Source organism: Tamandua tetradactyla, chromosome 22 (assembly GCF_023851605.1).
Source record: "Tamandua tetradactyla isolate mTamTet1 chromosome 22, mTamTet1.pri, whole genome shotgun sequence".
Taxonomy (NCBI): domain Eukaryota; kingdom Metazoa; phylum Chordata; class Mammalia; order Pilosa; family Myrmecophagidae; genus Tamandua; species Tamandua tetradactyla.
The window spans coordinates 46,949,197-46,972,899 of record NC_135348.1 but is presented as its reverse complement, the minus strand read 5'-3'; the positions used below and the strand labels follow the sequence as shown (position 1 = coordinate 46,972,899).

General features: G+C 38.2%; 1 long non-coding RNA gene across 8 annotated transcripts in view; it reads right to left on the bottom strand.

Annotated features, from left to right (window-relative positions):
- LOC143666379 (uncharacterized) overlaps positions 1 to 23,520 on the bottom strand; it is an 86,955-nt gene extending 63,435 nt beyond the window's left edge. For all 8 annotated transcript variants that reach the window (XR_013167576.1, XR_013167573.1, XR_013167574.1 and 5 more), the window contains exons 1-2: positions 23,429 to 23,520; positions 7,265 to 7,425 (exon numbers count right to left, since the gene is read on the bottom strand). This is a non-coding gene — a long non-coding RNA (uncharacterized LOC143666379). The remainder of the gene's footprint in view (positions 1 to 7,264; positions 7,426 to 23,428) is intronic.
- Between the last annotated feature and the right edge of the window lie 183 nt (positions 23,521 to 23,703).

Here is a 23,703-nt window from a genome sequence, read left to right as displayed (position 1 = left end):
CTTAACCAATCAGTGGGTCAAGGAAGAAATTACAAGAGAAATCAGTAAATATCTCGAGGCAAATGAAAATGAAAACACAACATATCAAAACCTATGGGACACAGCAAATGCAGTGCTAAGAGGGAAATTTATTGCCCTAAATGCCTATATCAAAAAAGAAGAAAGGGCAAAAATTCGGGAATTAACTGTCCACTTGGAAGAACTGGAGAAAGAACAGCAAACTAACCCCAAAGCAAGCAAAAGGAAAGAAATAACAAAGATTAAAGCAGAAATAAATGAAATTGAGAACATGAAAACAATAGAGAAAATCAATAAGACCAGAAGTTGGTTCTATGAGAAAATCAATAAGATTGATGGGCCCTTAGCAAGATTGACAAAAAGGAGAAGAGAGAAGATACAAATAAATAAGATCAGAAATGGAAGAGGAGACATAACCACTGACCCCACAGAAATAAAGGAAGTAATAACAGGATACTATGAACAACTTTATGCCAATAAATACAACAATATAGATGAAATGGACAACTTCCTAGAAAGGCATGAACAACCAACTTTGACTCAAGAAGAAATAGATGACCTCAACAAACCAATCACAAGTAAAGAAACTGAATCAGTCATTCAAAAGCTTCCCAAAAAGAAAAGTCCAGGACCAGACGGCTTCACATGTGAATTCTACCAAACATTCCAGAAAGAATTAGTACCAATCCTGCTCAAACTCTTCAAAAAAATTGAAGTGGAGGGAAAGCTACCTAATTCATTCCATGAAGCCAACATCACCCTCATACCAAAACCAGGCAAAGATATTACAAAAAAAGAAAACTATAGACCAATCTCTCTAATGAATATAGATGTAAAAATCCTCAACAAATTTCTAGCAAATTGAATCCAGCAACACATTAAAAGAATTATACATCATGACCAAGTAGGATTCATCCCAGGTATGCAAGGATGGTTCAACATAAGAAAATCAATTAATGTAATACACCATATCAACAAATCAAAGCAGAAAAATCACATAATCATCTCAATTGATGCAGAGAAGGCATTTGACAAAATTCAACATCCTTTCCTGTTGAAAACACTTCAAATGATAGGAACACAAGGGAATTTCCTTAAAATGATGAAGAGAATATATGAAAAACCCACAGCTAATATCATCCTCAATGGGGAAAAACTGAAAACTTTCCCCCTAAGATCAGGAACAAGACAAGGATGTCCACTATCACCACTGTTATTCAACATTGTGTTGGAAGTTCTAGCCAGAGCAATTAGGCAAGAAAAAAAAATACAAGGCATCAAAACTGGAAAGGAAGAAGTAAAACTATCACTGTTTGCAAATGATATGATACTATATGTCGAAAATCCTGAAAAATCCACAGCAAAACTGCTAGAGCTAATAAACGAATAGAGCAAAGTGGCAGATTACAAGATCAACATTCAAAAATCTGTAGTGTTTCTATACACTAGTAATGACCAATCTGAGGGGGAATCAAGAAACGAATTCCATTCACAATTGCAACTAAAAGAATAAAATACTTAGGAATAAATTTAACTAAAGACACAAAAGACCTAAACAAAGAAAACTACAAGAAACTGTTAAAAGAAATCACAGAAGACCAAACAGATGGAAAGGCATACCATGTTCATGGATTGGAAGACAAAATATAGTTAAGATGTCAATTCTACCTAAATTGATTTACAGATTCAACACAATACCAATCAAAATCCCAACAACTTACTTTTTAGAAATAGAAAAACCAATAAGCAAATTTATCTGGAAGGGCAGGGTGCCCCGAATTGCTAAAAGTATCTTGAGGAAAAAAAACGAAGCTGGATGTCTCACGCTGCCGGACTTTAAGGCATATTATGAAGCCACAGTGGTCAAAACAGCATGGTACTAGCATAAAGATAGATATATTGACCAATGGAATTGAATAGAGTGTTCAGATATAGACCCTCTCATCTATGGACATTTGATCTTTGATAAGGCAGTCAAGCCAACTCACCTGGGACAGAACAGTCTCTTCAATAAATGGTGCCTAGAGAACTGGATATCCATATGCAAAAGAATGAAAGAGGACCCGTATCTCACACCTTATACAAAAGTTAACTCAAAATGGATCAAAGATCTAAACATCAGGTCTAAGAACATAAAACAGTTAGAGGAAAATTTAGGGAAATATCTTATGAATCTTATAATTGGAGGCAGTTTTATAGACCTTAAACCTAAAGCAAGAGCACTGAAGAAAGAAAGAAAGAAATGGGAACTCCTCAAAATTAAACACTTTTGCGCATCAAAGAACTTCATCAAGAAAGTAAAAAAACAGCCTACGCAATGGGAGACAATATTTGGAAATGACATATCTGATAAAGGTCTAGTATCCAGAATTTATAAAGAGATTGTTCAACTCAACAACAAAAAGACAGTCAATCCAATTACAAAATGGGAAAAAGACTTGAACAGACACTTCTCAGAAGAGGAAATACAAATGGCCAAAAGGCACATGAAGAGATGCTCAACGTCCCTGGCCATTAGAGAAATGCAAATCAAAACCACAATGAGATATCATCTTACACCCACGAGAATGGCCATTATCAACAAAACAGAAAATCACAAGTGCTGGAGAGGATGTGGAGAAAGGGGCACACTTATTCAGTGTTGGTGGGAATGTCAAATGGTGCAACCACTGTGGAAGGCAGTTTGGTGGTTCCTCAAAAAGCTGAATATAGAATTGCCATATGACCCAGCAATACCATTGCTAGGTATCTACTCAAAGGACATAAGGGCAAAGACACAAATGGACATTTCACACCAATGTTTATAGCAGCAGTATGTACAATTGCAAGGAGATGGAAACAGCCAAAATGTCCATCAACAGACGACTGGCTAAACAAACTGTGGTATATACATATGAAGGAATATTATGCAGCTTTAAGACAGAATAAACTTATGAGGTATGTAACAACATGGATGGACCTTGAGAACATTATGCTGAGTGAGACTAGCCAAAAACTAAAGGACAATTACTGTATGGTCTCATTGATATGAACTGACATTAGTGAATAAACTTGGAACATTTTGTTCGTAACAGAGACCATCAGGAGATAGAAATAGGGTAAGATATTGGGTAATTGGAGCTGAAGGGATACAAACTGTGCAACAGGACTGGAAACAAAAACTCAGAAATGGACAGCACAATACTACCTAACTGTATTATAATTATGTTAAAACACTGAATGAAGCTGCATGTGAGAATGATAAAGGGAGGAGGGCTGGGGACATAAATGAAATCAGAAAGAAAGATAGATGTTAAAGATTGAGATGGTATAATCTAGGAATGCCTAGAGTGTATAATAATAGTGAAATGTACAAGGTACAATTTTAAAAATGTTTTTGCACGAGGAAGAACAAAGGAATGTCAGTATTGTAGGGTAGTGAAAATAGATGGTAATTAATATTTTGAAATGTCACCTTCTGTGTGAGACTAAAGCAAAAAATGCTTATTAGTTACAATATTTCTATTTTGACTAGTGCATTTCCTAATATAACTTATGTAGATAGTTTGATTGAACACCATAAGTACTTGGAATCTCAGGTAGGAAAAAAATCCTGAGATTTTGCTGGTTTGTCCAGAGTAATGCCCCAATGAATCCCAGAGTGATTCGATCAGTGAGTGGAAAAGTATCTGCAAAGTCCCCTTCGGGGAGTGGTGAGAATGGGGAGAAATTCAACTTCCCTGAGTTGAATTCTTGATATTCTCACAAGCAGTGTGGACATCCAAAGCTATAGGCTGAGCCCCCAGTCTTGGGGTTTGTTCATATGAAACTTAACCCCGCAAAGGACAGGTCAAGTCTACTTAAAATTTAGGCTTAAGAGTCACCCCCAAGACAGCCTCTTTTGTTGCTCAGATGTGGCCCCTCTCTCCAGCCAACACAATGAGCAGTCTCACCACCCTCCCCCTCTCTACGTGGGACATGACTCCCAGGGGTGTGGACCTTCCTGGCAATGTGGGACAGAGATCTTGGACCAACGGAGACTCAGCATCAAGGGATTGAGAAAAACCCTAGAATGAGCTGAGACTTAGCATCAAGGGATTGAGAAAACCTTCTTGACCAAAAGGGGGAAGAGTGAAATGAGACAAAGTGTCAATGGCTGAGAGATTCCAAGCAGAGTCGAGAGGTTATCCTGGAGGTTATTCTTATGCATCAAGTAGATATCTTGTCATTCAAGATGTAATAGAGAGGCTGGAGGGAACTGCCTGAAAATGTAGAGCTGTGTTCCAGTAGCCATGTTTCTTGTGGATGATTGAATAATGATACAGCTGTCACAATGTGACTGTGTGATTGTGAAAACCTTGTGTCTGATGCTCCTTTTATCTACCTTGTCAACAAAGGAGTAGAACATATGGAATAAAAATAAATAATAGGGGGAACAAATGCTAAAATAAATCTAGTTTGAAATGCTAGTGATCAATGAAAGCAAGGGGTAAGGGATATGGTAGATAATAAGGGATATGGTAGATATAATCTTTTTTTTTTCCAGTGTTCATTCTATTTCTTTTTCTATTGTCTTTTTATTTCTTTTTCTGAATTAACGCAAGTGTTCTAAGAAATGATGAATATGCAACTAAGTGATGATCTTGTGAATTACTGATTATGTATGTTGTTTTATTTTATTTTTTTAATTAATAAAAAAAAAATTGGAAAAAAAAAAAAAGAGGCAGCAAAGAGGGAGGCAGAAGCACAGGTGTGGAGCCCAACAGCCTAGATTCAGCTCCTGACTCTGCCTCGTCATGGCTGTGTGACCTTGGGCAGGCCACTAAATCTCTGTTTGTTCATCTGCAAAATCAGGATGATAATAATAGTAACTATCTTGAAAGGAGATTATGAACATTAAATAAATTAATGTTTATAAACCATTTAAGAAGTGTCTGGCATATAATGAATGCTGCGTGAGTTACTACCAACCTGGTTGTAAAGAGGTTGGATGATGTGGTCAAGGCAATCCAGGATCTAAACCCAAGGCTGTCTGAAGCCAATGCCCATGCCCTGAAACAGTATAAGGTATAGATTTTTTAAATGTATGCTATCTTTGAGTGATTTCAAAGAATCTTTGATACCCATATCATTTTACCCTTGTTTAAACAATGTACATCACATCTAAACTTCCTTAACGTGTCTGGGAACTTATTTTTGGGCTTCTGTGCTGAAACTTCCTAGAGGCCAGGAAAGTCACTTAGGAAACTGTGTTTGCAAATTTAAAGGTTACACTCCAACCTTTTAAAAATACCTAACAAAAGTACACTATGTTGACCTCATTTAATGAAGGATAAAAATCACGATGGAGGAAACGCCATAAGAACAGTACTTAGTGGGGGTATGAGGGTAGTACAGTGGTAATCTCTCGCCAGCCACGCAGGAGACCCGGGTTTGAGTCCCAGTCCATGCATTTTCCCAAAACTAACAAACAAAAAACAAACAAACAAAATTCAACAAATGGTGCTATAATAATGGGATACTCACTTGGAAAAATAACGAAATGTGACCCTCACCATACACACAAAAATGAAGAACAACAGCTAGTATTTACTGCTAGTATTTCACTTATTAGCTTGTTTAATCCTATGACCACTTGGTGAGGCAGGTACTATTATCAGTCCCATTTTTTTTTTTAGAGAAAGATTTACAGCTTGCCTGAGGTTACACAGCTAGTAAGTTGCCTGGCCCTGAGACCGAGTTCTTTATCCATTAAACTCCTTCCCATGAAACCACATCCAGATGTGCCAACTACTTGCCCAAGACATCAAAGAAGTCACTGACTCTTCAAAACAGTGATTTGTTTCCTGTAGCCTTCCTCACTTGGTCATTGTGAATACTGAAGACCACCTGATCCTTTTCAGGTTTCCTCAAATGCCTCACCAAGAGCCCATCTTCCTGAACAGTAAACTCCTGAACAGTAGCCCCCATTTACTCTCCATTGCCCATGTCCAGCTTTATTTTTCTTTGTGTCACTTATCATTGTCCAGCATTATTCATTTGCTTCTTTGCTGCTTTATTTCATTTACACCTACCTCTCTATAGTGCAAGCTCCAAAAAATACCATAAGATCCCAGTGCTTAGAATAGAGCCCGACACATAGTAGCTTCACCAAAAATTTATATGAATGACTGAATTCTTACAGATTGTTTACTTGTTGCACAATCCAAATTATATCAGTGATACCAGAAATAAAAACTAAAGAAAAATCACATTATCAAATTTAATATATCATCTTTATTATTTTCAATCTTTTCTTTCAGTCCTTATTTATAAACAGGTATTGATTTTTTCCTACAGATTTGTACTCCTAACAGAGATTCCAACATGCATTCTGCTTTTTCCAATGAGCATTATCAGATTAGATAAAAATCCATACTCAGTGGAGTTTTGTCAGTGACTTTAAACAAACCACTTTCAGGCTCTGTTTTGTTTTGTTTTTTAAAGTAAAAGCAAAGTTGGCCAATGCTTTTCAATTTGCAGGTCAGAAGTCATGTTCTCTGCATTTTATATTGGCAGAGCTATAAATTATAATTCTAGTCCAGCAATACTTAACTACAAGATTTTTGAGATAGGAAATCATGTTTTCCTCTCAGGCAACCTCTTAAAGCACATTAATTAAACAAACAAACAAACAAAATAAAGCACATCATGAATAACTGCTTCAGTGATTTAGACTTAGCATTTTATTTGATACAAATTCCTCCACAAAATATTTTAGGAGGTTGTAAAAATTATCAGTGGTTGCAAAAAAAATATCACATGGAGCTTTTCTTTAAAAGATCATCAAGATGAGATTAAGTCAATGGATTATGAGATACGGAAATAACACAACTGAGAAGTGTCTGTGATAGAAGTTGCATTAGTTACCTATTTAAAAAAAACAAATGCAGGTTTAATTACATCAAATATACATCTGATTTACAGACTACGATTGACAGACTGGTTATAGTTGTATTTGCTTTTTGTAAAGTGCTTCCAAGAAACACATCATAAATATAAGACAGAAATGTTGGGGGGAAAAAAGAGTGGAAAAGATAAACTATGCAAACACTGATAAAAAAATAACTCCTATAGCTATACTATTAGCAGTCACAGACTTTTTTTTTAGTTATCTATTATTTCTTTTAGAAGCTCACAGTTCTGTGAGTCAGCAATCCTGGCACAGTTTGGCTGGGTCTTCTGCTTCGAGGTATACCATAAAGCTGCAATCAAAATGGGGTCTCACCTGGAAGCGTGGCTTGGGAAGGCTGTTTCCACACTCACTTAAATGACTGTTTTCAGGATTCAGTTCCTTTTTGACAGCATATTGAGGACCTTAGTTTCTACCTGGCTGTGGGTCTCCCCAGTGTGGCAATCTGCTTCATCAGGGCCAGCAATGAAGGGATTCTGTCAAAAAGAAGTTACAGTAGACTGTGATCTAATCCAGAAGTGACAGCCCTGCAACGCTGAGCTAGTCTACTGCTTAGAAGCAAGTCACTCATAAGCCCCAGAAGCAGGAGGTAAGATCATTGCAGGCCATCTTAGAGGCTGCCCACCAAAGCAGTGTCATCTCAAAATAGCTCTACATTGCTTCTTTTAATGCAATTTCATTCAGGTATGTTCACACAGCATAGAAACCATCCAAAATATACAATCATTAGTTCACAGTACTATCAGTGGATGTGCATACAGCACAATGATCCAATTTAGAACATTTTCATTACTCCAGAAAAGAAATAAAAGTAAAAAGAAAATCTTAATCCTACCATACTCCTTACTCATATTATTGACCCGTAGTGTCCATGTGGTTCATTTCTTACTGTTGATGAAAGAGTATTAAAACATTACTGTTAACTACAGCCCATAGTTAGCAGTAGGTGTTTTTTCATATATCCCTCTGATTAACTTCTTATACTAGGGTTATATATCTGCTCTTCTTCACGAAAGAACTTTTTAAAATATTTGAACAGTTAATCCTGGACATTATCCACAAGAAGATTCACTTTTTATACTTTCACATGTTTTAACCTCCACTTTCCTTCTGGTGACATACATGCCTCTAAACTTCCCCTTTCCATCACACTACTCACACACCATTCAGCATTGTTAATTATTTTCACAATAACGTGCTCTGTCCATTTCCAAAAGTTTTAGTTCATCCTAGTTAAACATTCTGCACATATTGCACACGCGCTTCCCATTCTTTAGCCTCATTCTATATCATGGTCACTTATATCCTATATTTCATGTCCATGAGTTTACATATTATAATTAGTTCATATCATACAATATTTGTCCTTTTGTGTATGACATTTCATTTAACATAATGTTCTCAAGGTTCATTCATGTCATCACTTCCTTCAAGACTTCATTCTTTCTTACTGCTGAATAATATTCCATCATATGTATATACCTCATTTTGCTTATCAATTTATCTGATGTTGGACACTTGGGTTGTTTCTTTTGGCAGTTGTGAATAAAGGTGCAATGAACATCAGTGTACAAATGTCTGCTAGTGTTCCTGCTTTCAGATCTTCTGGGTATATCCCTAATAGCAGGACTCTGGGTTGTAAGGCAACTCTACACTTAGCTTCCTGAGAAACCGTCAAACCATCCTCCACAGCAGCTGTACCATTTTACATTCCTACCAGCAATGAATAAGTGTTTCAATTTCTCTATATCCTCTGCAAACACTTCCAGGTGCCTGTTTAATAGTGGCCATTCTAGTAGGTGTGAGATGGTATCTCGTGGTTTTGATTTGCATTTCCCTAATAGCTCATGATGTTGAGCACTTTATCATGTGCTTCTTAGCCAGCTGTATTTCTTCTTTGGAGAAATGTCTATTCATCTCCTTTACCCATTTTTTACTTGGGCTGTCTGTCTTCTTACTGTTGAGGTGTAGGATTTCTTTATATATATATTGGATAGCAAACTCTTATCAGGTATGTGGTTTCCAATGGTTTTCTCTCATTGCATCGGTTGCCTTTTCACCCTTTTGACAGTCCTGTGAAGCACTGAAGTATTTGATTTTGAGGAATTCTCATTTATCTATGTTTTCTTTCACTGCTTGTGCTTTGGGTGTAAAGTCTTAGAAACTATCACTAGATCTTGAAGATGTTTCCCTACATTTTCTTGCAGGAGTTTCATGATATTGGGTCTTATATAAGTCTTTGATACATTCTGAGTTAATTTTTTAATAGTGTGTGAGATAGGGATCCACTTTCATTCTATTGGTTATGGATCTCCAGTTCTTCCAATACCGTTTATTGAAGAGACTGTTCTGTCCCAGCTCTGTAGGCTTGGGAGCCTTATCAAAAATCAATTGACCTGCAACAAAAATTAAAAGACAAAAACCAGGAAATGAGGGCCCATCCAAAAGAATATGGTAGAAATTCATAAACTATCATGAATAAAACCAGATTTTGGACATACCAAAGACTTTAAGAAAAATGTTCCTCAAACATGAAACAAGGTGAATGAAACTTGAGGACAGTATGTTGAGTGAAATAAGCCAGAAACGAAAAACAAATATTATAATACCTAACTAATATGGACTAACTATAATGTGCAAAATCAATTGAATTTGAGAGCATAGGTTATAGGTGAACGCCTACTGTAAAGGTTCCTAGACTGTAAGCTCTTATAGCAGTCACATCTATTCCAGAGTTGTAACTGTTATTTCTAAATTCTGAGATGCTGAGCTCTTTGGGTATAACCTGGTTGTTCCCTGGAACTTCAGGTATTTGCATGACCCCATGCACTGGTTTGAAACTGTTATATACCCTAGAAAAGCCATGTTATTTTAATGCTTATCTATTCTTGTGATGGCAGCCAAGTTCTTTGAATTCTGATCCAATACTGTAGGGTGTGACCTTTTGATTGGGTTGTTTCCATGAAGATGTGATACACCCAATTGTGGGTGTGACCTTTTGATTAGATGGAGATGTGACCATTTAAGGTGGGTCTTAATTAGCTTACTGGAGTCCTTTAAAAGGGAAAACATTTTGGAGAAAGCTCAGATGCAGATATTTACAGATGCTTGGAGCCAAGAGAGAGGCTTAGAAAAGTCGAATGAAACAAGGACACACCCTTGAAGAGAAGAAGTCTGCAATCCCAGGAGATGCTAAGAGATGAAACCCAGAGTTTTGCAACTAAGTGAGGATGCACAGTGCTTAGATAGGAAGCCACTGGAATCAAAAGCTGGAAGCAACAGAACTGGGAACAAAGGCACAATCATGTGCCTCCCCATGTGTTCCAGTTTGCTACTGCCCCGGAATACAATATATCAGGAATAGAAAGGCTTTTAAAAGGGGGAATTTAATAAGTTACAAGTTTACTATTCTAAGGCCATGAAAATGTCCCAATTAGAGCAAGGATATAGAAATGTCCAATCTAAGGAATCCAGGAAAAGATACCTTAATTCAAGAAGGTTGATGACGTGCAGCATTTCTCTCTCAGCTGGAAGGGCAAATGGTGAACATGGCAATGTCTGCTAGCTCTCTCTCCAGGCCTCTTGCTTCATGAAGCTCCCTGGGAGGCATTTTTCCTTCTTCATCTCCAAAGGTTGCTGGCTGATGGACTCTGTGGTTCTCTCATCTTCTGTCATGGTTCTGTGGCTCTCTCCTCATTCTCCAAAAGGTACTCTCTCCAAAATGTCTCCTCTTTTATAGGATTCCAGTAAACTAATCAAGACCCACATAGAATGGATAGACACCTCCATCTAATCAAGTTTAATACCCACAAGTGATTGAGTCACATCTCTGTGGAAATAACCTAATCAAGTTTCCAACCTATAGTACTGGACAGGGATTAGAAGAAACCATTGCTCTCACAAGATTGATTAGGGTTAAAACATGTTTTCTCTAGGGTACATAAATCCTTTCAAACCAGCACACCATGTGACAGACTTCAGCCTTCCTTCAGAGTCGAGGTCTCTTTCTCTGGATGCCTTAGTTGGACATTTTTAAGGCCTTCAAACTGCAAACTTGTAACTTAATAAATTCCTTTATAAAAGTCAGAGAAAAAATCAGTTGACCATAGATCTGATGGTCTATTTCTGAGCTCTCAATTCAATTCCATTGATCAATATGTCTACCTGTCTGCCAGCACCATACTGTTTTGTCTACTGTGGCTTTATAAAATGCTTTAAAGTCAGAAGTGGAAACCTTCCACTGCATTCTTGTTTTTCAGGAAGTTTTTGGCTATTTGAGGTCCCTTACCCTTCCAAATAAAATTGGTAATTTGCTTCTCCACTTCTGCAAAGTAGTCTGTTGGAATTTTTATTGGTATTGCACTGAATTTGTAGATCAATTTGGATAGAATAGACATACTGACATTTTAGCCTTCCAATCTATGAACATGGAATGTCTTTCCATTTATTCAGGTCTTCTCTGATTTCTTTTAGCAATGTTTTATAGTTTTATGTGTACAAGTTCTTTAAATTCTCGGTTAGGTTTATTCCTAGATATCTGAATCTTTTAGGTGCCCTTGCAAATGGAATTTTTTTCTTGATTACCTCCTTGGATAACGCATTACTAGCGTAGAGTAACACCACTGATTTTTGCATGTTGATTTGTATCCCACCACTTTACTGAGCTTGCTTATTAGCTCAAGTAGCTTTGCTGTCATTTTTTTCCGGATTTTCTAAGTATAGGATTATGTAATTTGCAAATAGCAACAGTTTTACTACTTCCTTTCCAATTTGGATGCTTTTCTTTCTTTCTCTTGCCCAACTGCTCTGGCTAGAAAGTCTAGCACAATGATGAATAGCAATGGTGACTAGGCATCCTTGTCTTGATCTCAGCCTTCGAGGGGAAGCTTTCAGACTCTCACCATTGAGTATGATGTTCGCTGTGGGTTTTTCATTTATGCCCTTTATCATGTTGAGGAAGTTTCCTTCAATTCCTACCTTTGGAAGTGTTTATTTCATGAAAGAATGTTGAATTTTGTCAAATATCTTTACTGTATCAATTGAGATGATAATGTACATTTTTCCCTTACAATTTGTTAATGTGGTTATTACATTATTTTCTTGTGTTGAACCACACTTGCATATCTGGGATAAAACCCACTTGCTCACGGTGTAGGATTCTTTCAATATGCTATTGGATTCTATTTACAAGTATTTTGTTGAGGATTTCTCTATCTATATTCATTACAGAGACTGATCTGCAGTTTTCTTTTCTTGCAGTATCTCTATCCAGCTTTGGTTTTAGGATAATGATGGCTTCGTAGGAGGAGTTTGGTAGTGTTCCTTCCTCTTCAACTTTTTGGACAAGTTAGGGGTGGTATTATTCTTCCTGGAATGCTTGGTAAAACTTCCCTGTAAAGCTGTCCAGTCCTGAGCTTTTCTCTGTCTGTACATTCTTGATGACTGATTTGATCTCTTTACTAGAGATTGCTTTGTTGAGGTTTTCTATTTTTTTCTCAAGTCCAGTGTAGGTTGTTCATGTGTTTATAGGAAGTTGCGTAGCTTGTTGGCATACAATCATTCATAGTAACCACTTTGATCTTTTTTATTTCTCTGGGTCCATGGTAATACCCTCCACCTCATTTCTGATTTCATTTATTTGCAGCTTTTCTTTTTTTTTTTTTTTTTTTTTTTTTTTTTTTCCCTAATTTTTTTTTTTTTTTTTTTTTTTTTATTAACGGAAAGAAAAAAAAGAAATTAACACAACATTTAGAAATCATACCATTCTACATATGCACTCAGTAATTCTTAACATCATCACATAGATGCATGATCATTGTTTCTTAGTACATTTGCATCAGTTTAGAGGAACTAGCAACACAACAGAAAAAGCTATAAAATGTTAATATAAAGAAAAGAAATAAAAGTAGTAGTAATAGTAAAAAACAACAACAACAAACAAACCAACAAGCAAACAAAAACAAAAAAAAAACCCTATAGCTCAGATGCAGCTTCATTCAGTATTTTAACATGATTACTTTACAATTAGGTATTATTGTGCTGTCCATTTTTGAGTTTTTGTATCTAGTCCTGTTGCACAATCTGTATCCCTTCAGCTTCAATTACCCATTGTCTTACCCTGTTTCTAACTCCTGCTGAACTCTGTTACCAATGACATATTTCAAGTTTATTCTCGAATGTCCGTTCACAACAGTGGGACCATACAGTATTTGTCCTTTAGTTTTTGGCTGGATTCACTCAGCATAATATTCTCTAGGTCCATCCATGTTATTACATGGTTCACAAGTTTATCTTGTCTTAAAGCTGCATAATATTCCATCGTATGTATATACCACAGTTTGTTTAGCCACTCTTCTGTTGATGGAGATTTTGGCTGTTTCCATCTCTTTGCAATTGTAAATAACGCTGCTATAAACATTGGTGTGCAAATGTCCGTTTGTGTCTTTGCCCTTAAGTCCTTTGAGTAGATACCTAGCAATGGTATTGCTGGGTCGTATGGCAATTCTATATTCAGCTTTTTGAGGAACCGCCAAACTGCCTTCCACAGTGGTTGCACCCTTTGACATTCCCACCAACAGTGAATAAGTGTGCCTCTTTCTCCGCATCCTCTCCAGCACTTGTCATTTTCTGTTTTGTTGATAATGGCCATTCTGGTGGGTGTGAGATGATATCTCATTGTGGTTTTGATTTGCATTTCTCTAATGGCCAGGGACATTGAGCATCTCTTCATGTGCCTCTTGGCCATCCGTATTTCTTCTTCTGGTAGGTGTCTGTTTAAGTCTTTTTCCCATTTTGTAATTGGGTTGGCTGTCTTTTTGTTGTTGAGTTGAATAATCTCTTTGTAAATTCTGGATACTAGACCCTTATCTGATATGTCATTTCCAAATATTGTCTCCCATTGTGTAGGCTGTCTTTCTACTTTCTTGATGAAGTTCTCTGATGCACAAAAGTGTTTAATTTTGAGAAGCTCCCATTTATTTATTTCCTTCTTCAGTGTTCTTGCTTTAGGTTTAAGGTCCATAAAACCACCTCCAGTTGTAAGATCCATAAGATATCTCCCAACATTTTCCTCTAACTGTTTTATGGTCTTAGACCTAATGTTTAGATCTTTGATCCATTTTGAGTTAACTTTTGTATAGGGTGTGAGAGATGGGTCTTCTTTCATTCTTTTGCATATGGATATCCAGTTCTCTAGGCACCATTTATTGAAGAGACTGTTCTGTCCCAGGTGAGTTGGCTTGACTGCCTTATCAAAGATCAAATGTCCATAGATGAGAGGGTCTATATCTGAGCACTCTATTCGATTCCATTGGTCGACATATCTATCTTTATGCCAATACCATGCTGTTTTGACCACTGTGGCTTCATAATATGCCTTAAAGTCAGGCAGCGCGAGACCTCCAGCTTCGTTTTTTTTCCTCAAGATGTTTTTAGCAATTCGGGGTACCCTGCCCTTCCAGATAAATTTGCTTATTGGTTTTTCTATTTCTGAAAAATATGTCGTTGGGATTTTGATTGGTATTGCATTGAATCTGTAAATCAATTTAGGTAGGATTGACATCTTAACTATATTTAGTCTTCCAATCCATGAACACGGGCAGCTTTTCTTTTTAAGGCATTGTCAGTCTAGCTAAGAATTTGCCAATTTTATTGAGCATCTCAAAAAAACCAACTTATTTTATTGATTTTATTTTATTTTTTATTCTCCACTTCATTAATGTCTGCTGTAATCTTTGTTGTTTTGTTCCTTATACTTGCTTTGGGATATATTTGCTGTTCTTTCTCCAGTTGTTAGGTTAGGTCATTGATTGTAGCTCTTTTCTCCTTTTTAATGTAGGCATTTAGGGTTAAAAATTTCTCTCCAGCACTGTCTTTGCTGCATCCCATAATTTTTTCTATGTTGTGTTCTAATTTTCATTTGTCTAGAGATATTTACTGATTTCTTTTGCTATTTCTTCTTTGACCCACTAACTGTTTAAAAGCATGTTTAACTTACATATATTTGTGCATTTTCCAGTTCTCTGTTTGTTACTGATTCCCAGCTTCATTACATTATGACCAGAGAAAGTACTTTGTATAATTTCATTCTTTTTAAATTTATTAAGAGCTGTTTTGGGCCCCAGCATATGGTCTATCCATGAGAATGTTCCCTGAGCACTTGAGAAGAATGTGTATTTTAGGATGTAATGTTCAATAAATGTCTGTTAGGTCTAATTCATTTATTATATTATTTAGACTCTGTTTCTTCATCAATCCTTTGTTTACTTGTTCTGTTAGAGAGAGTGTGGTGTTGAAGTCTCCCACTATTATAGTAGAGTCCTCTATTACTCCCTTCAGTTTTGCCAGTATTTGCCTCAGGTACTTTGGGATACCTTGATTAGGAGCAGAAATATTTAGGATTATTAATTCTTCTTGTTCAATTGCCCCTCTTCTTACTATGCAGTGTCTTTCTTTCTCTCCTATAACACTTTTGCATTTAAAGTCTACTTTGTCTGATATTAGTATAACTACCCCAGGTTTCTTTTGATTAGTACTTGTATGGGATATCTTTTTCTATCCTTTCACTTTTTGCATGTTTGGGTCTAAGATGAGTCTCTTATAAACAGCATATAGAGAGATAGTCATTTTCTTACTCATTCTGCCATTCTATATCTTTTGACTGGGGAGTTTAATCCATTAATATTCAAAGTTACTACTATAGAAGCAGCTCTTGATTCAACCAGTTTATTCTTTGGTTTTTGTCAGATCTATTTTCTTTCTCTCTCTCTTTTTATCCTTTGTTACCCTTATTAAGATTCTTAAATTCTGTACCCTCCTCCAGCACTCTCTCTTGTCTTTTCTTTTCATCCAGCAGGACTCCCCTTCAGCAGTACTTGTAGGGCTAGTCTCTTATGAATGAAATCTCTCAGCTTCTGTTTATCTGTGAATATTTTGAACTCTCCCTCATTTTTGAAGGACAGCTTTGCTGAATAGAGAATTCTTGGTTGGCAACCTTTCTCTTTCAGTATCTTAAATGTATTATACCACTGTCTTCTTGCCTCCATGTTATGTGATGAGAAATCAGCACTTAGCTTATGTAGCTTCCCTTGTACATCATGGATCACTTTTCTTTTGCTGCTTTCAGAATTTTCTGTTCCTTGGCATTTGACAGTGTGATTACTATGCATCTTGGATTTATTCTGTTTGGAGAAGATTGGGCTTCTTGAATTTGTCTATTTTTGAGACATTTTCAGCTGTATTTCTTTGAATATTCTTCCTGGCCCTTTTCCCTTCTTTTTTCCTTCTGGGACATCCAAGATGTGTGTATTTGTGCACTTTGTGTTGTCAATCATTTCCCAGAGGCCCTGCTCAAATTTTCCCATTTTTTTCCTCCATTTTTCTTTCGTTTGTTCAAATTCAGTTGAACACTCTTCTAGCTTGCTGATTTTTTCTTCTGCCTCTTCAAATTTCCAACACACTTTAAATTTCATATACAGTTACTTTTATTTCTATAATGTTATTTTTAAATATTCTTTCAAATTCTTCTTTATGCTCTTCTAGTGTCTTAATAGCCTTTATCTCTTTACACAAATTACATTTCTTTGAATTGATTCAGGAGATTTGTTTGCACATCTTTGATTAGTTGTTCCAGAGTCTGTATCTCCTCCAACCTATTGACCTGTTCCTTCAACTGGGCCATTTCTTCTTGAGTTTTTGTATGCTATGTGATTTTTTTCTGATTATCTTGATGTGTCTATTCTGAAGGTTGATTTCTTTCTCTTGTCTAGGTTTAGTTGTTGCCTAAGTTTGCACTAGGACACTATTTTTTCAAATATTTTTATTGACAAAACAACATACAAACACATTCATTTTTTTTAAACATACAAACACAAATGTTCTTAACATGAGCACTCCATTCTTGGTATATAATCAATAACTCAGAATATCATCATATAGCTGTATATTCATCATCATGATCATTTATTAGAACATTTACATCAATCCAGAAAAAGAGATAAAAAGAAAAAAACTCATACATACCATACCCCTTACTCCTCCCTCTCACTGACTGCTAGTTATTTCCATCTACCCAAAATATATTAGCCTTTGTTTCCCTTATTTTTCTCTATATCCCTTACCACTTCCTTTCATTGAGCACTAGCATTTCAATCTACTAAATTTATTTTAACATTTATTCCCCCTATTATTTGTTTATTTTTAATCCATATGTTTCACTCATCTGCCCATACAGTAGATAAAAGGAGCATCAGACACAAGGTTTTCACAATCACATAGTAAAATTGTGAAAGCTGTATCATTATACAATCATCTTCAGGAAATATGGCTACTGGAACACAGTTCTACAGTTTCAGGCAGTTCCCTTCAGCCTCTCCAATATACATTTACTAAAAAGGTGGTATCTATATAATGCGTAAGAATAACCTCCAGGATAACCTCTCAACTCTGTTTGAAATCTCTCAGTCATAGACACTTTTTGTCTCCTATTTCCCTCTTCCCCCTTTTGGTCAATTTCTCAGTGCTGAATCCCAGCTCATTCTAGGATTTCTGGCCCACGTTGCCAGGATTAGGGCACTGTCTTGACAACTGGGGTCATCAGTATTTCTCAGCCAAAACAGGATTGAATTCCCAGGCAGGGGGCATAGACCAGCTCCAATGGGCCTGGGATAGGGTCTAGAGAGGCTCTGAAAAGCCCTACTGTATTGCCCTGAGCTTTCTGGCCTTCCCAGCAAATGTCATTGTTTGGTAACCTAATCGTATTTAGAAGCTATTTTCCTCCTGGAACCCTGGTAGCATCTAATTGGGTGGGGGCTGAAACTGTGGGGTTCCTTGGCCCTCACTCTGCCAGCCAAAATCTGGGTCATAGTCCCCCATTTTACTTCCCAGCTCTCCCAGTCTGCAGCCACCTCCCAAGCAAGAACTGGGCCTCCAGCTGCTGTTATTCTCAAGGGGTGGGGATGGACACCAGGACCGAGGGCTGGAAATGAAGACTCTGTCCACATTTTTTCAGGCTTTGTCCCTCATGGCCTGGGTCTTGAAATGTCCTCCCCTGTCCCCAAGGTCTTTAAATAGATGTTTCTGCCTGGCTATTTGCTGTTTTTAGGGATAATTTTTAGTCCCAATCATGATTCTCCATTTTGGAAGCTCTTCCTTGCTGACACTGCTGAGGGTGGATACCCTCCCTCACAGTTTAAGTCCTGCCATTGGTCCCTGTGGGCTTGGACCTCTACGTCTGGATATAAATGGGGATCTGTGAGAAACTTATAGTCTGTGTCCCCACTGGGAGGTGGGAAGGATCCCAGCTGCTGCTCTTCGCACTTCCTGAGGTATGTAAGACACAGTGGAGGGGAGGGGTGAGGACAGACCAGTCTGGGACAGATGTTTCCTTCCTGATAATTTTCTCTTTCTTTGATTCAGCATTTGTGGTATCCTTCTCCAGGCTATACCCTTCCTCCAGTTCTGGACAAGTGAGAACTGTCCTTTTTTTTTTTTTTTTTCCTACATCTCTGGGGAGAGGTTTTCAGTAGCTCTTTTCATTACCATGTTGATGTTATCACTTCCCATATTGTTTTTTTGTTTTTGCATGGGCAGACATCGGGAATCAAATCTGGATCTCCAGCATGGCAGGTGAGAATTCTGCCATTGAGCCACCACTGCACTGCTCCCCATATTGCTTTTTAAAGAAACATGGCCACATGATACCATTTATGACCTTGACTCTTCACTACCACTCACTGAAAGTCAGTACTACTTTTGCTGAGTTTGCTGCTTCTGAAACAACCTAAGCCTTCTTTCCTAGCAATTTTAGGGAGAGGGGAACAGGATGAGAAAGAGAAACAAGGTAGAAACTTTTCTTCTTAAATCATTAATTTGAAGAGCTGATTAATATGGGACAGAAATCCTGGGTTTTCGAGCAAAAAGAGAGTGGCTGAAATTTTACAAATCACACTGTGGTAGATTGAACCATGTCCCCCACAAAGATATGTTCAAGTTCTTACTCCTGGTCCCTATTTCTAAGTAGGACCTTTGATGAGCCTATTAAGATGAGGGCAAACTGAGTCACAGTGATCCAATACGGTAGAAGTACACCTAAGAAGAAATTTGAACACAGTGAGTTAGGAAAAACCAGAAGTGGAAGCCAGAGGAGACATATAACACAATATGACAGAGACAGAGTTCAAGCTAGCTCCAGAATGCTACACATTGTGGGAGTAAACAAGGCCTGGCAAGACCCTGATTTTGGGCTTTTAGCCTCCCACACTATGAGGCAAAACATTGGTCATTTAACTCAATCAGTTTCTTTTATTTATTATAGCAGCCCTGGCAGACTTGAGACATACATAGTCTGCAAAAGTTTTTACTGCTTGTAATAAAAGCTTAATACCCTCATTGCTGCCTACACACTAGCTTTGGGATTACAATGGAAGCTGTCCGTGTCTCTGCATTTATGAGTACTATTTCATGAAATCTAGGCTGGGTGAAGTTCTAGTTTGCTAGGCTGCTGAAATGAAATGGGTCAGATTTTAACAACGGGGATTTACTGATTTACAAGCTTACAGTTCTGAGGCTGAGAAAAATGTCCAAATCCAGGCATCGTCACGCAATGCTTATTTACTGAAGGCCAGCTGTCAGGAATCCTGGACTCCTATGTCACATGGCAAGACACATGGCCAGTGACTCCTGGTCTTTCTTTTTTCTTCCAGGTTTCACTGCTTTCAGCTTCTTGTTTCTGTGGCTCGCACAGGGACTAAGGGACTTGTTGAAAGCCTGCATTTGCTTCACACTGTGTTCACTTTGAAGATGATTTTATTTGGATAAATTTGGGGTGATATAGATTGAGAGGGGGCAGCTTGTGTTTTGTTTTGCTCTCACATATTTAACATTTGAATCCCTTCTGATTATATTCCCTTAGATAGGGTACATGCTGCCTGGGTCAGCACAGTCCTGACTACCTCTACAGTCCTGTAACTGACCAGCTTTACTCATTTATAACCTGTCTGGACTCTGAAATCCTTTGACTTTGCAAGCCCTGTTCTAGATGATCCTTCAAACCCCCGTAGCTTTAAAATTATGAGATATCTCTGGACTTCCCCTTTTGTGCCAGAAAATAAGTTTCTTCGAATATAGAAAGGAGCCATTGCCACCAGGTATTTCCAACTACATACCCCCACACTGCTATGAGGAATTCTTAGGTAGAAATCTCTTCATGAATACTATAGATCAGATTCCCCAAACAATATATTATTTTATGATGACACAGGAATTCTCCTATAAGAAAACTTGCTGTATAAAAATGGAGATTGAAATTAATACATAAATGAAATAAATAAGATACATTAAAATAGCTTGGGATTGCCAGATTTAGTAAAACAAAACAAAACAGGATGACCAGTTAACTGTGAACTTCAGATAAAAAACAAATAATTTTTTAGTATAATTATGTCCCATGCAATCTTTGGGACACAGGGAACATATTTATCTTAAAAAAAAATCTATATTTTATTTGGCAGTTAATATTAGTTCATTTTTCCTATTGCTATTTCATAAAGGAAAAATTCATAAAGAAAGTAATTTTCACAGAATACCATCTCCCAGAGATAATCACTTTTTATACTTAACAGCATTTCCTTCCAGGACAACTTTGGCATACACAAATTGTAAGGCAGAAACATGCAGTAAATAAGATAAGCTTTGATTTGTTCATTCACCCATTCATCCATCCACTAATTCTTTCACCAGATGTGCTGTATTAGGTCATTCACAAAGTACAGTACAAATCTTGGCAATGCTGCAAAGGTTAAAGAGGCATGGATCTTTCTACTCTAACAGCAATGTATTAGTCAAGATTCTCTGGCACACACAACAAAAGACCAACTCAAATTTATTGGATGATCTAATTGGGAAGTCCAAAAAGAGGTGCAAACTCTATTTCTACTTAAGGACTCCACTTCCTTCTCAGTTCTGCTGGCCCTCTCTGACTTCATCTACAGACAGGCTCTTTCCAGGCAGTGGCAAGGTGGCCTCTGATAGTTCCAAACAGAATTCATAATTCCAGAAAAAGAAAAGCCTCTGTCTTCTGGAATTCATATGTCAAGACTGATAGATCTCTGTTTGACCATGAATGGAAGACTGCTCAGTGGGGAGAAGGAGATGTGGTTCCACAAATGTGGTTGCAGGGCTTGGTCACACCCATGCCTGCTATTAACTAATACCAGAATGATGTGTGCCCATCAAGCAAGGGCATTTCTCCAAGAAATAGAGGGGTCTAGTCAGATAAAGCAATGGGTGTCCACCGAAGAGGAGAGAAAATAGGTACACTCAAATAATTTGTTGAAAATCAGGTTAATTTAGGCAAATCAACCAGGTTAATATGCTGACTCAGACGAATTCTTTCTTTAAGAACAGAATGTATAATATCTGAAGGCTCTTGACAAACTTAAAAAAAAAAATTGCCCCTGAAAGCCTGAAACAAAAGTTCCTTATATGTTTCAAGACTCTCCTACTAAAAACAAGGTTGTCAAGTAAATAAATTCCATGGTGGTATGTAGAAATGAGTAGAGATGGATCCTACACCTCTGAATTAACTCCAATAAATGGTATATAAAGGCTGGAGTGTTAAAATTACAATAAAATAACTAAAAAGTAGGAAAGAACAGTAAAAATTATATAAAAGTGGAAGGAAAGCCACACCAAGGTAGTTAAGAGAGCAATCTCAGAACAGTAATTTGAGATGATAAATTTGGGCAGATTCATGGGAAGCCTTTGCCAAGTCAAAAAGGGGAGGAAACATTTGAAGAGCTATCTTGCCCAAAACATTGTGTTAGATGCTTTCACTCACACCATGTAACACAAAATAGTTATTATTTCTAATCTAAAGATACAGAAACTGAAGTTTGGAAAGATTATTTAAACCACCCAAAATCCAGGAGAGCTGAAATCTATCTAAAGCTAAAGGCCATTCTCCTTCCATTACCAAGCTGCCTCTGAGGAAAGGACTCTTTCAATAAAAGCCTATTTCATTTTGGTAGGGCAAGAGAAATTACTAAGTGCCCACTGAAAAAACTCAAGGATTTAAATGATGAATTAACAGCCAGGAATTCTGGTGTGAAACTTTGCATTATAAATGTGAATTTATGTTGTTAAAGAACTTAAATGGTCTTTACCTTCTTTCCTATTTTGGAAGTTAGTCAACTGTCTGAGCATGTGAATATAATTTTCATCCACTTTCCCTCTTCTTTACAGTTTCTGTCTCCAGTACATGTTGAACTCATTCCCATTTTCGTGTTTGCACATGTTGTACCTCATGCTTGAAACACTTTTCCTTTCCTAGCTGCTCTCCTTCCTATCATTAATTACTTAATTCTCATGACTTAATCCTGTCACCTCTCCAAAATGTCATCTTTCTGTAACTACCCCTATTTTAATAATATCCCCATCCACAAATAGCACTCATTAGTCTTTGGAATTGTCTCTTCTGAAGAGAATATAAATTCTTTGAGGACAAGGAACTTATCCACTCCCTTTTCCTCCAGCACCTGAATTGCTCCTGGGAAGCTGTAGGCGTTCATAAATACATTTCTGGTACTTGAACTGCATACAGTACAGATTGAGACTACAATGTATCACTGGTAGAAAAAACTCAGGAGAAGAGCCAAAAGAAGTAGAATCAAACCTGGGTCGAATTACCTGCCATCTAGAAAGCAAAAGGAAACAAAGTAACCCGCAAGCACTTAAACAAGGGTTTACTCATGCCAGGCACTCTTCTAAGCATTTTACATACAGTAACTCATTTTTATCCCTCAAAGTAAACAGGTTTATTACTCTACTATTTTGCAAATGAGGAGGGCGAGGCACACAGGTTAAACACTTGCTCGCGGTTACAGACCTGAGGAATGGCCGAGCCAGAATTTCAACCCTAGGAGTTCGGATTTCCTGCTTTTAACTACTGCTAGATATTCCCCGTTCCACAAACACTGAGCTGGCTGAACAGTCAGCAGAGATAATTCTCCGCTCTACAACACTGAGCTGGCTGCACAGAGTCAGCAGAGACACTGTAAAAAACAAACAGTCGGTTCAGTTACAGCCAACAGCTACACAGCGGGAGCTCTCGATGACGACCTTCCCAAGCCTCGCCGAGCTCCCAGCTCCCGTGAAGTCGGACGTCCGGCCCGCGGAGGGACGCGGCCCACCCTCTCCGCCTTCTCCTCCTGCCCGCGCCCCCTCGGCTCCCCGCCGGCCCGGGCCGCGGCCGCTCTCGACGACCACCTCGGCCCCTCTGTGGGACAGCCGCCTCTGCTCGGACTGCGGGACGGTGAAGTGGGAGCGCCGATTCCTACCACGCTCATGATTACTGTGGGGGGGGAGCCTTCTTTTCTCGCCAGCACTAACAGAAAGAGAGGCAGAAAAGTCTTCCCGCCGCTAACACACGGCCCTCAACACCGACAAAAGCCGGACCTCCGCCGCCTCACCTCCCCTACACACCTCTGCACGCCTCCTCGTCCCTCCAGCCGCGGGGCCTGCCGGGATCTCGCGCTGAGCCTGCGCACTAGCGTCGGCCGGCGGGTGTGCTTTCCTGGGCCTGCCGGGATCTCGCGCTGAGCCTGCGCACTAGCGACGGTCGCGGGTGTGCTTTCCTGGGCCTGCCGGGATCTCGCGCTGAGCCTGCGCACTAGCGTCGGCCGGCGGGTGTGCTTTCCTAGACCTGCCGGGATCTCGCGCTGAGCCTGCGCACTAGCGTCGGCCGGCGGGTGTGCTTT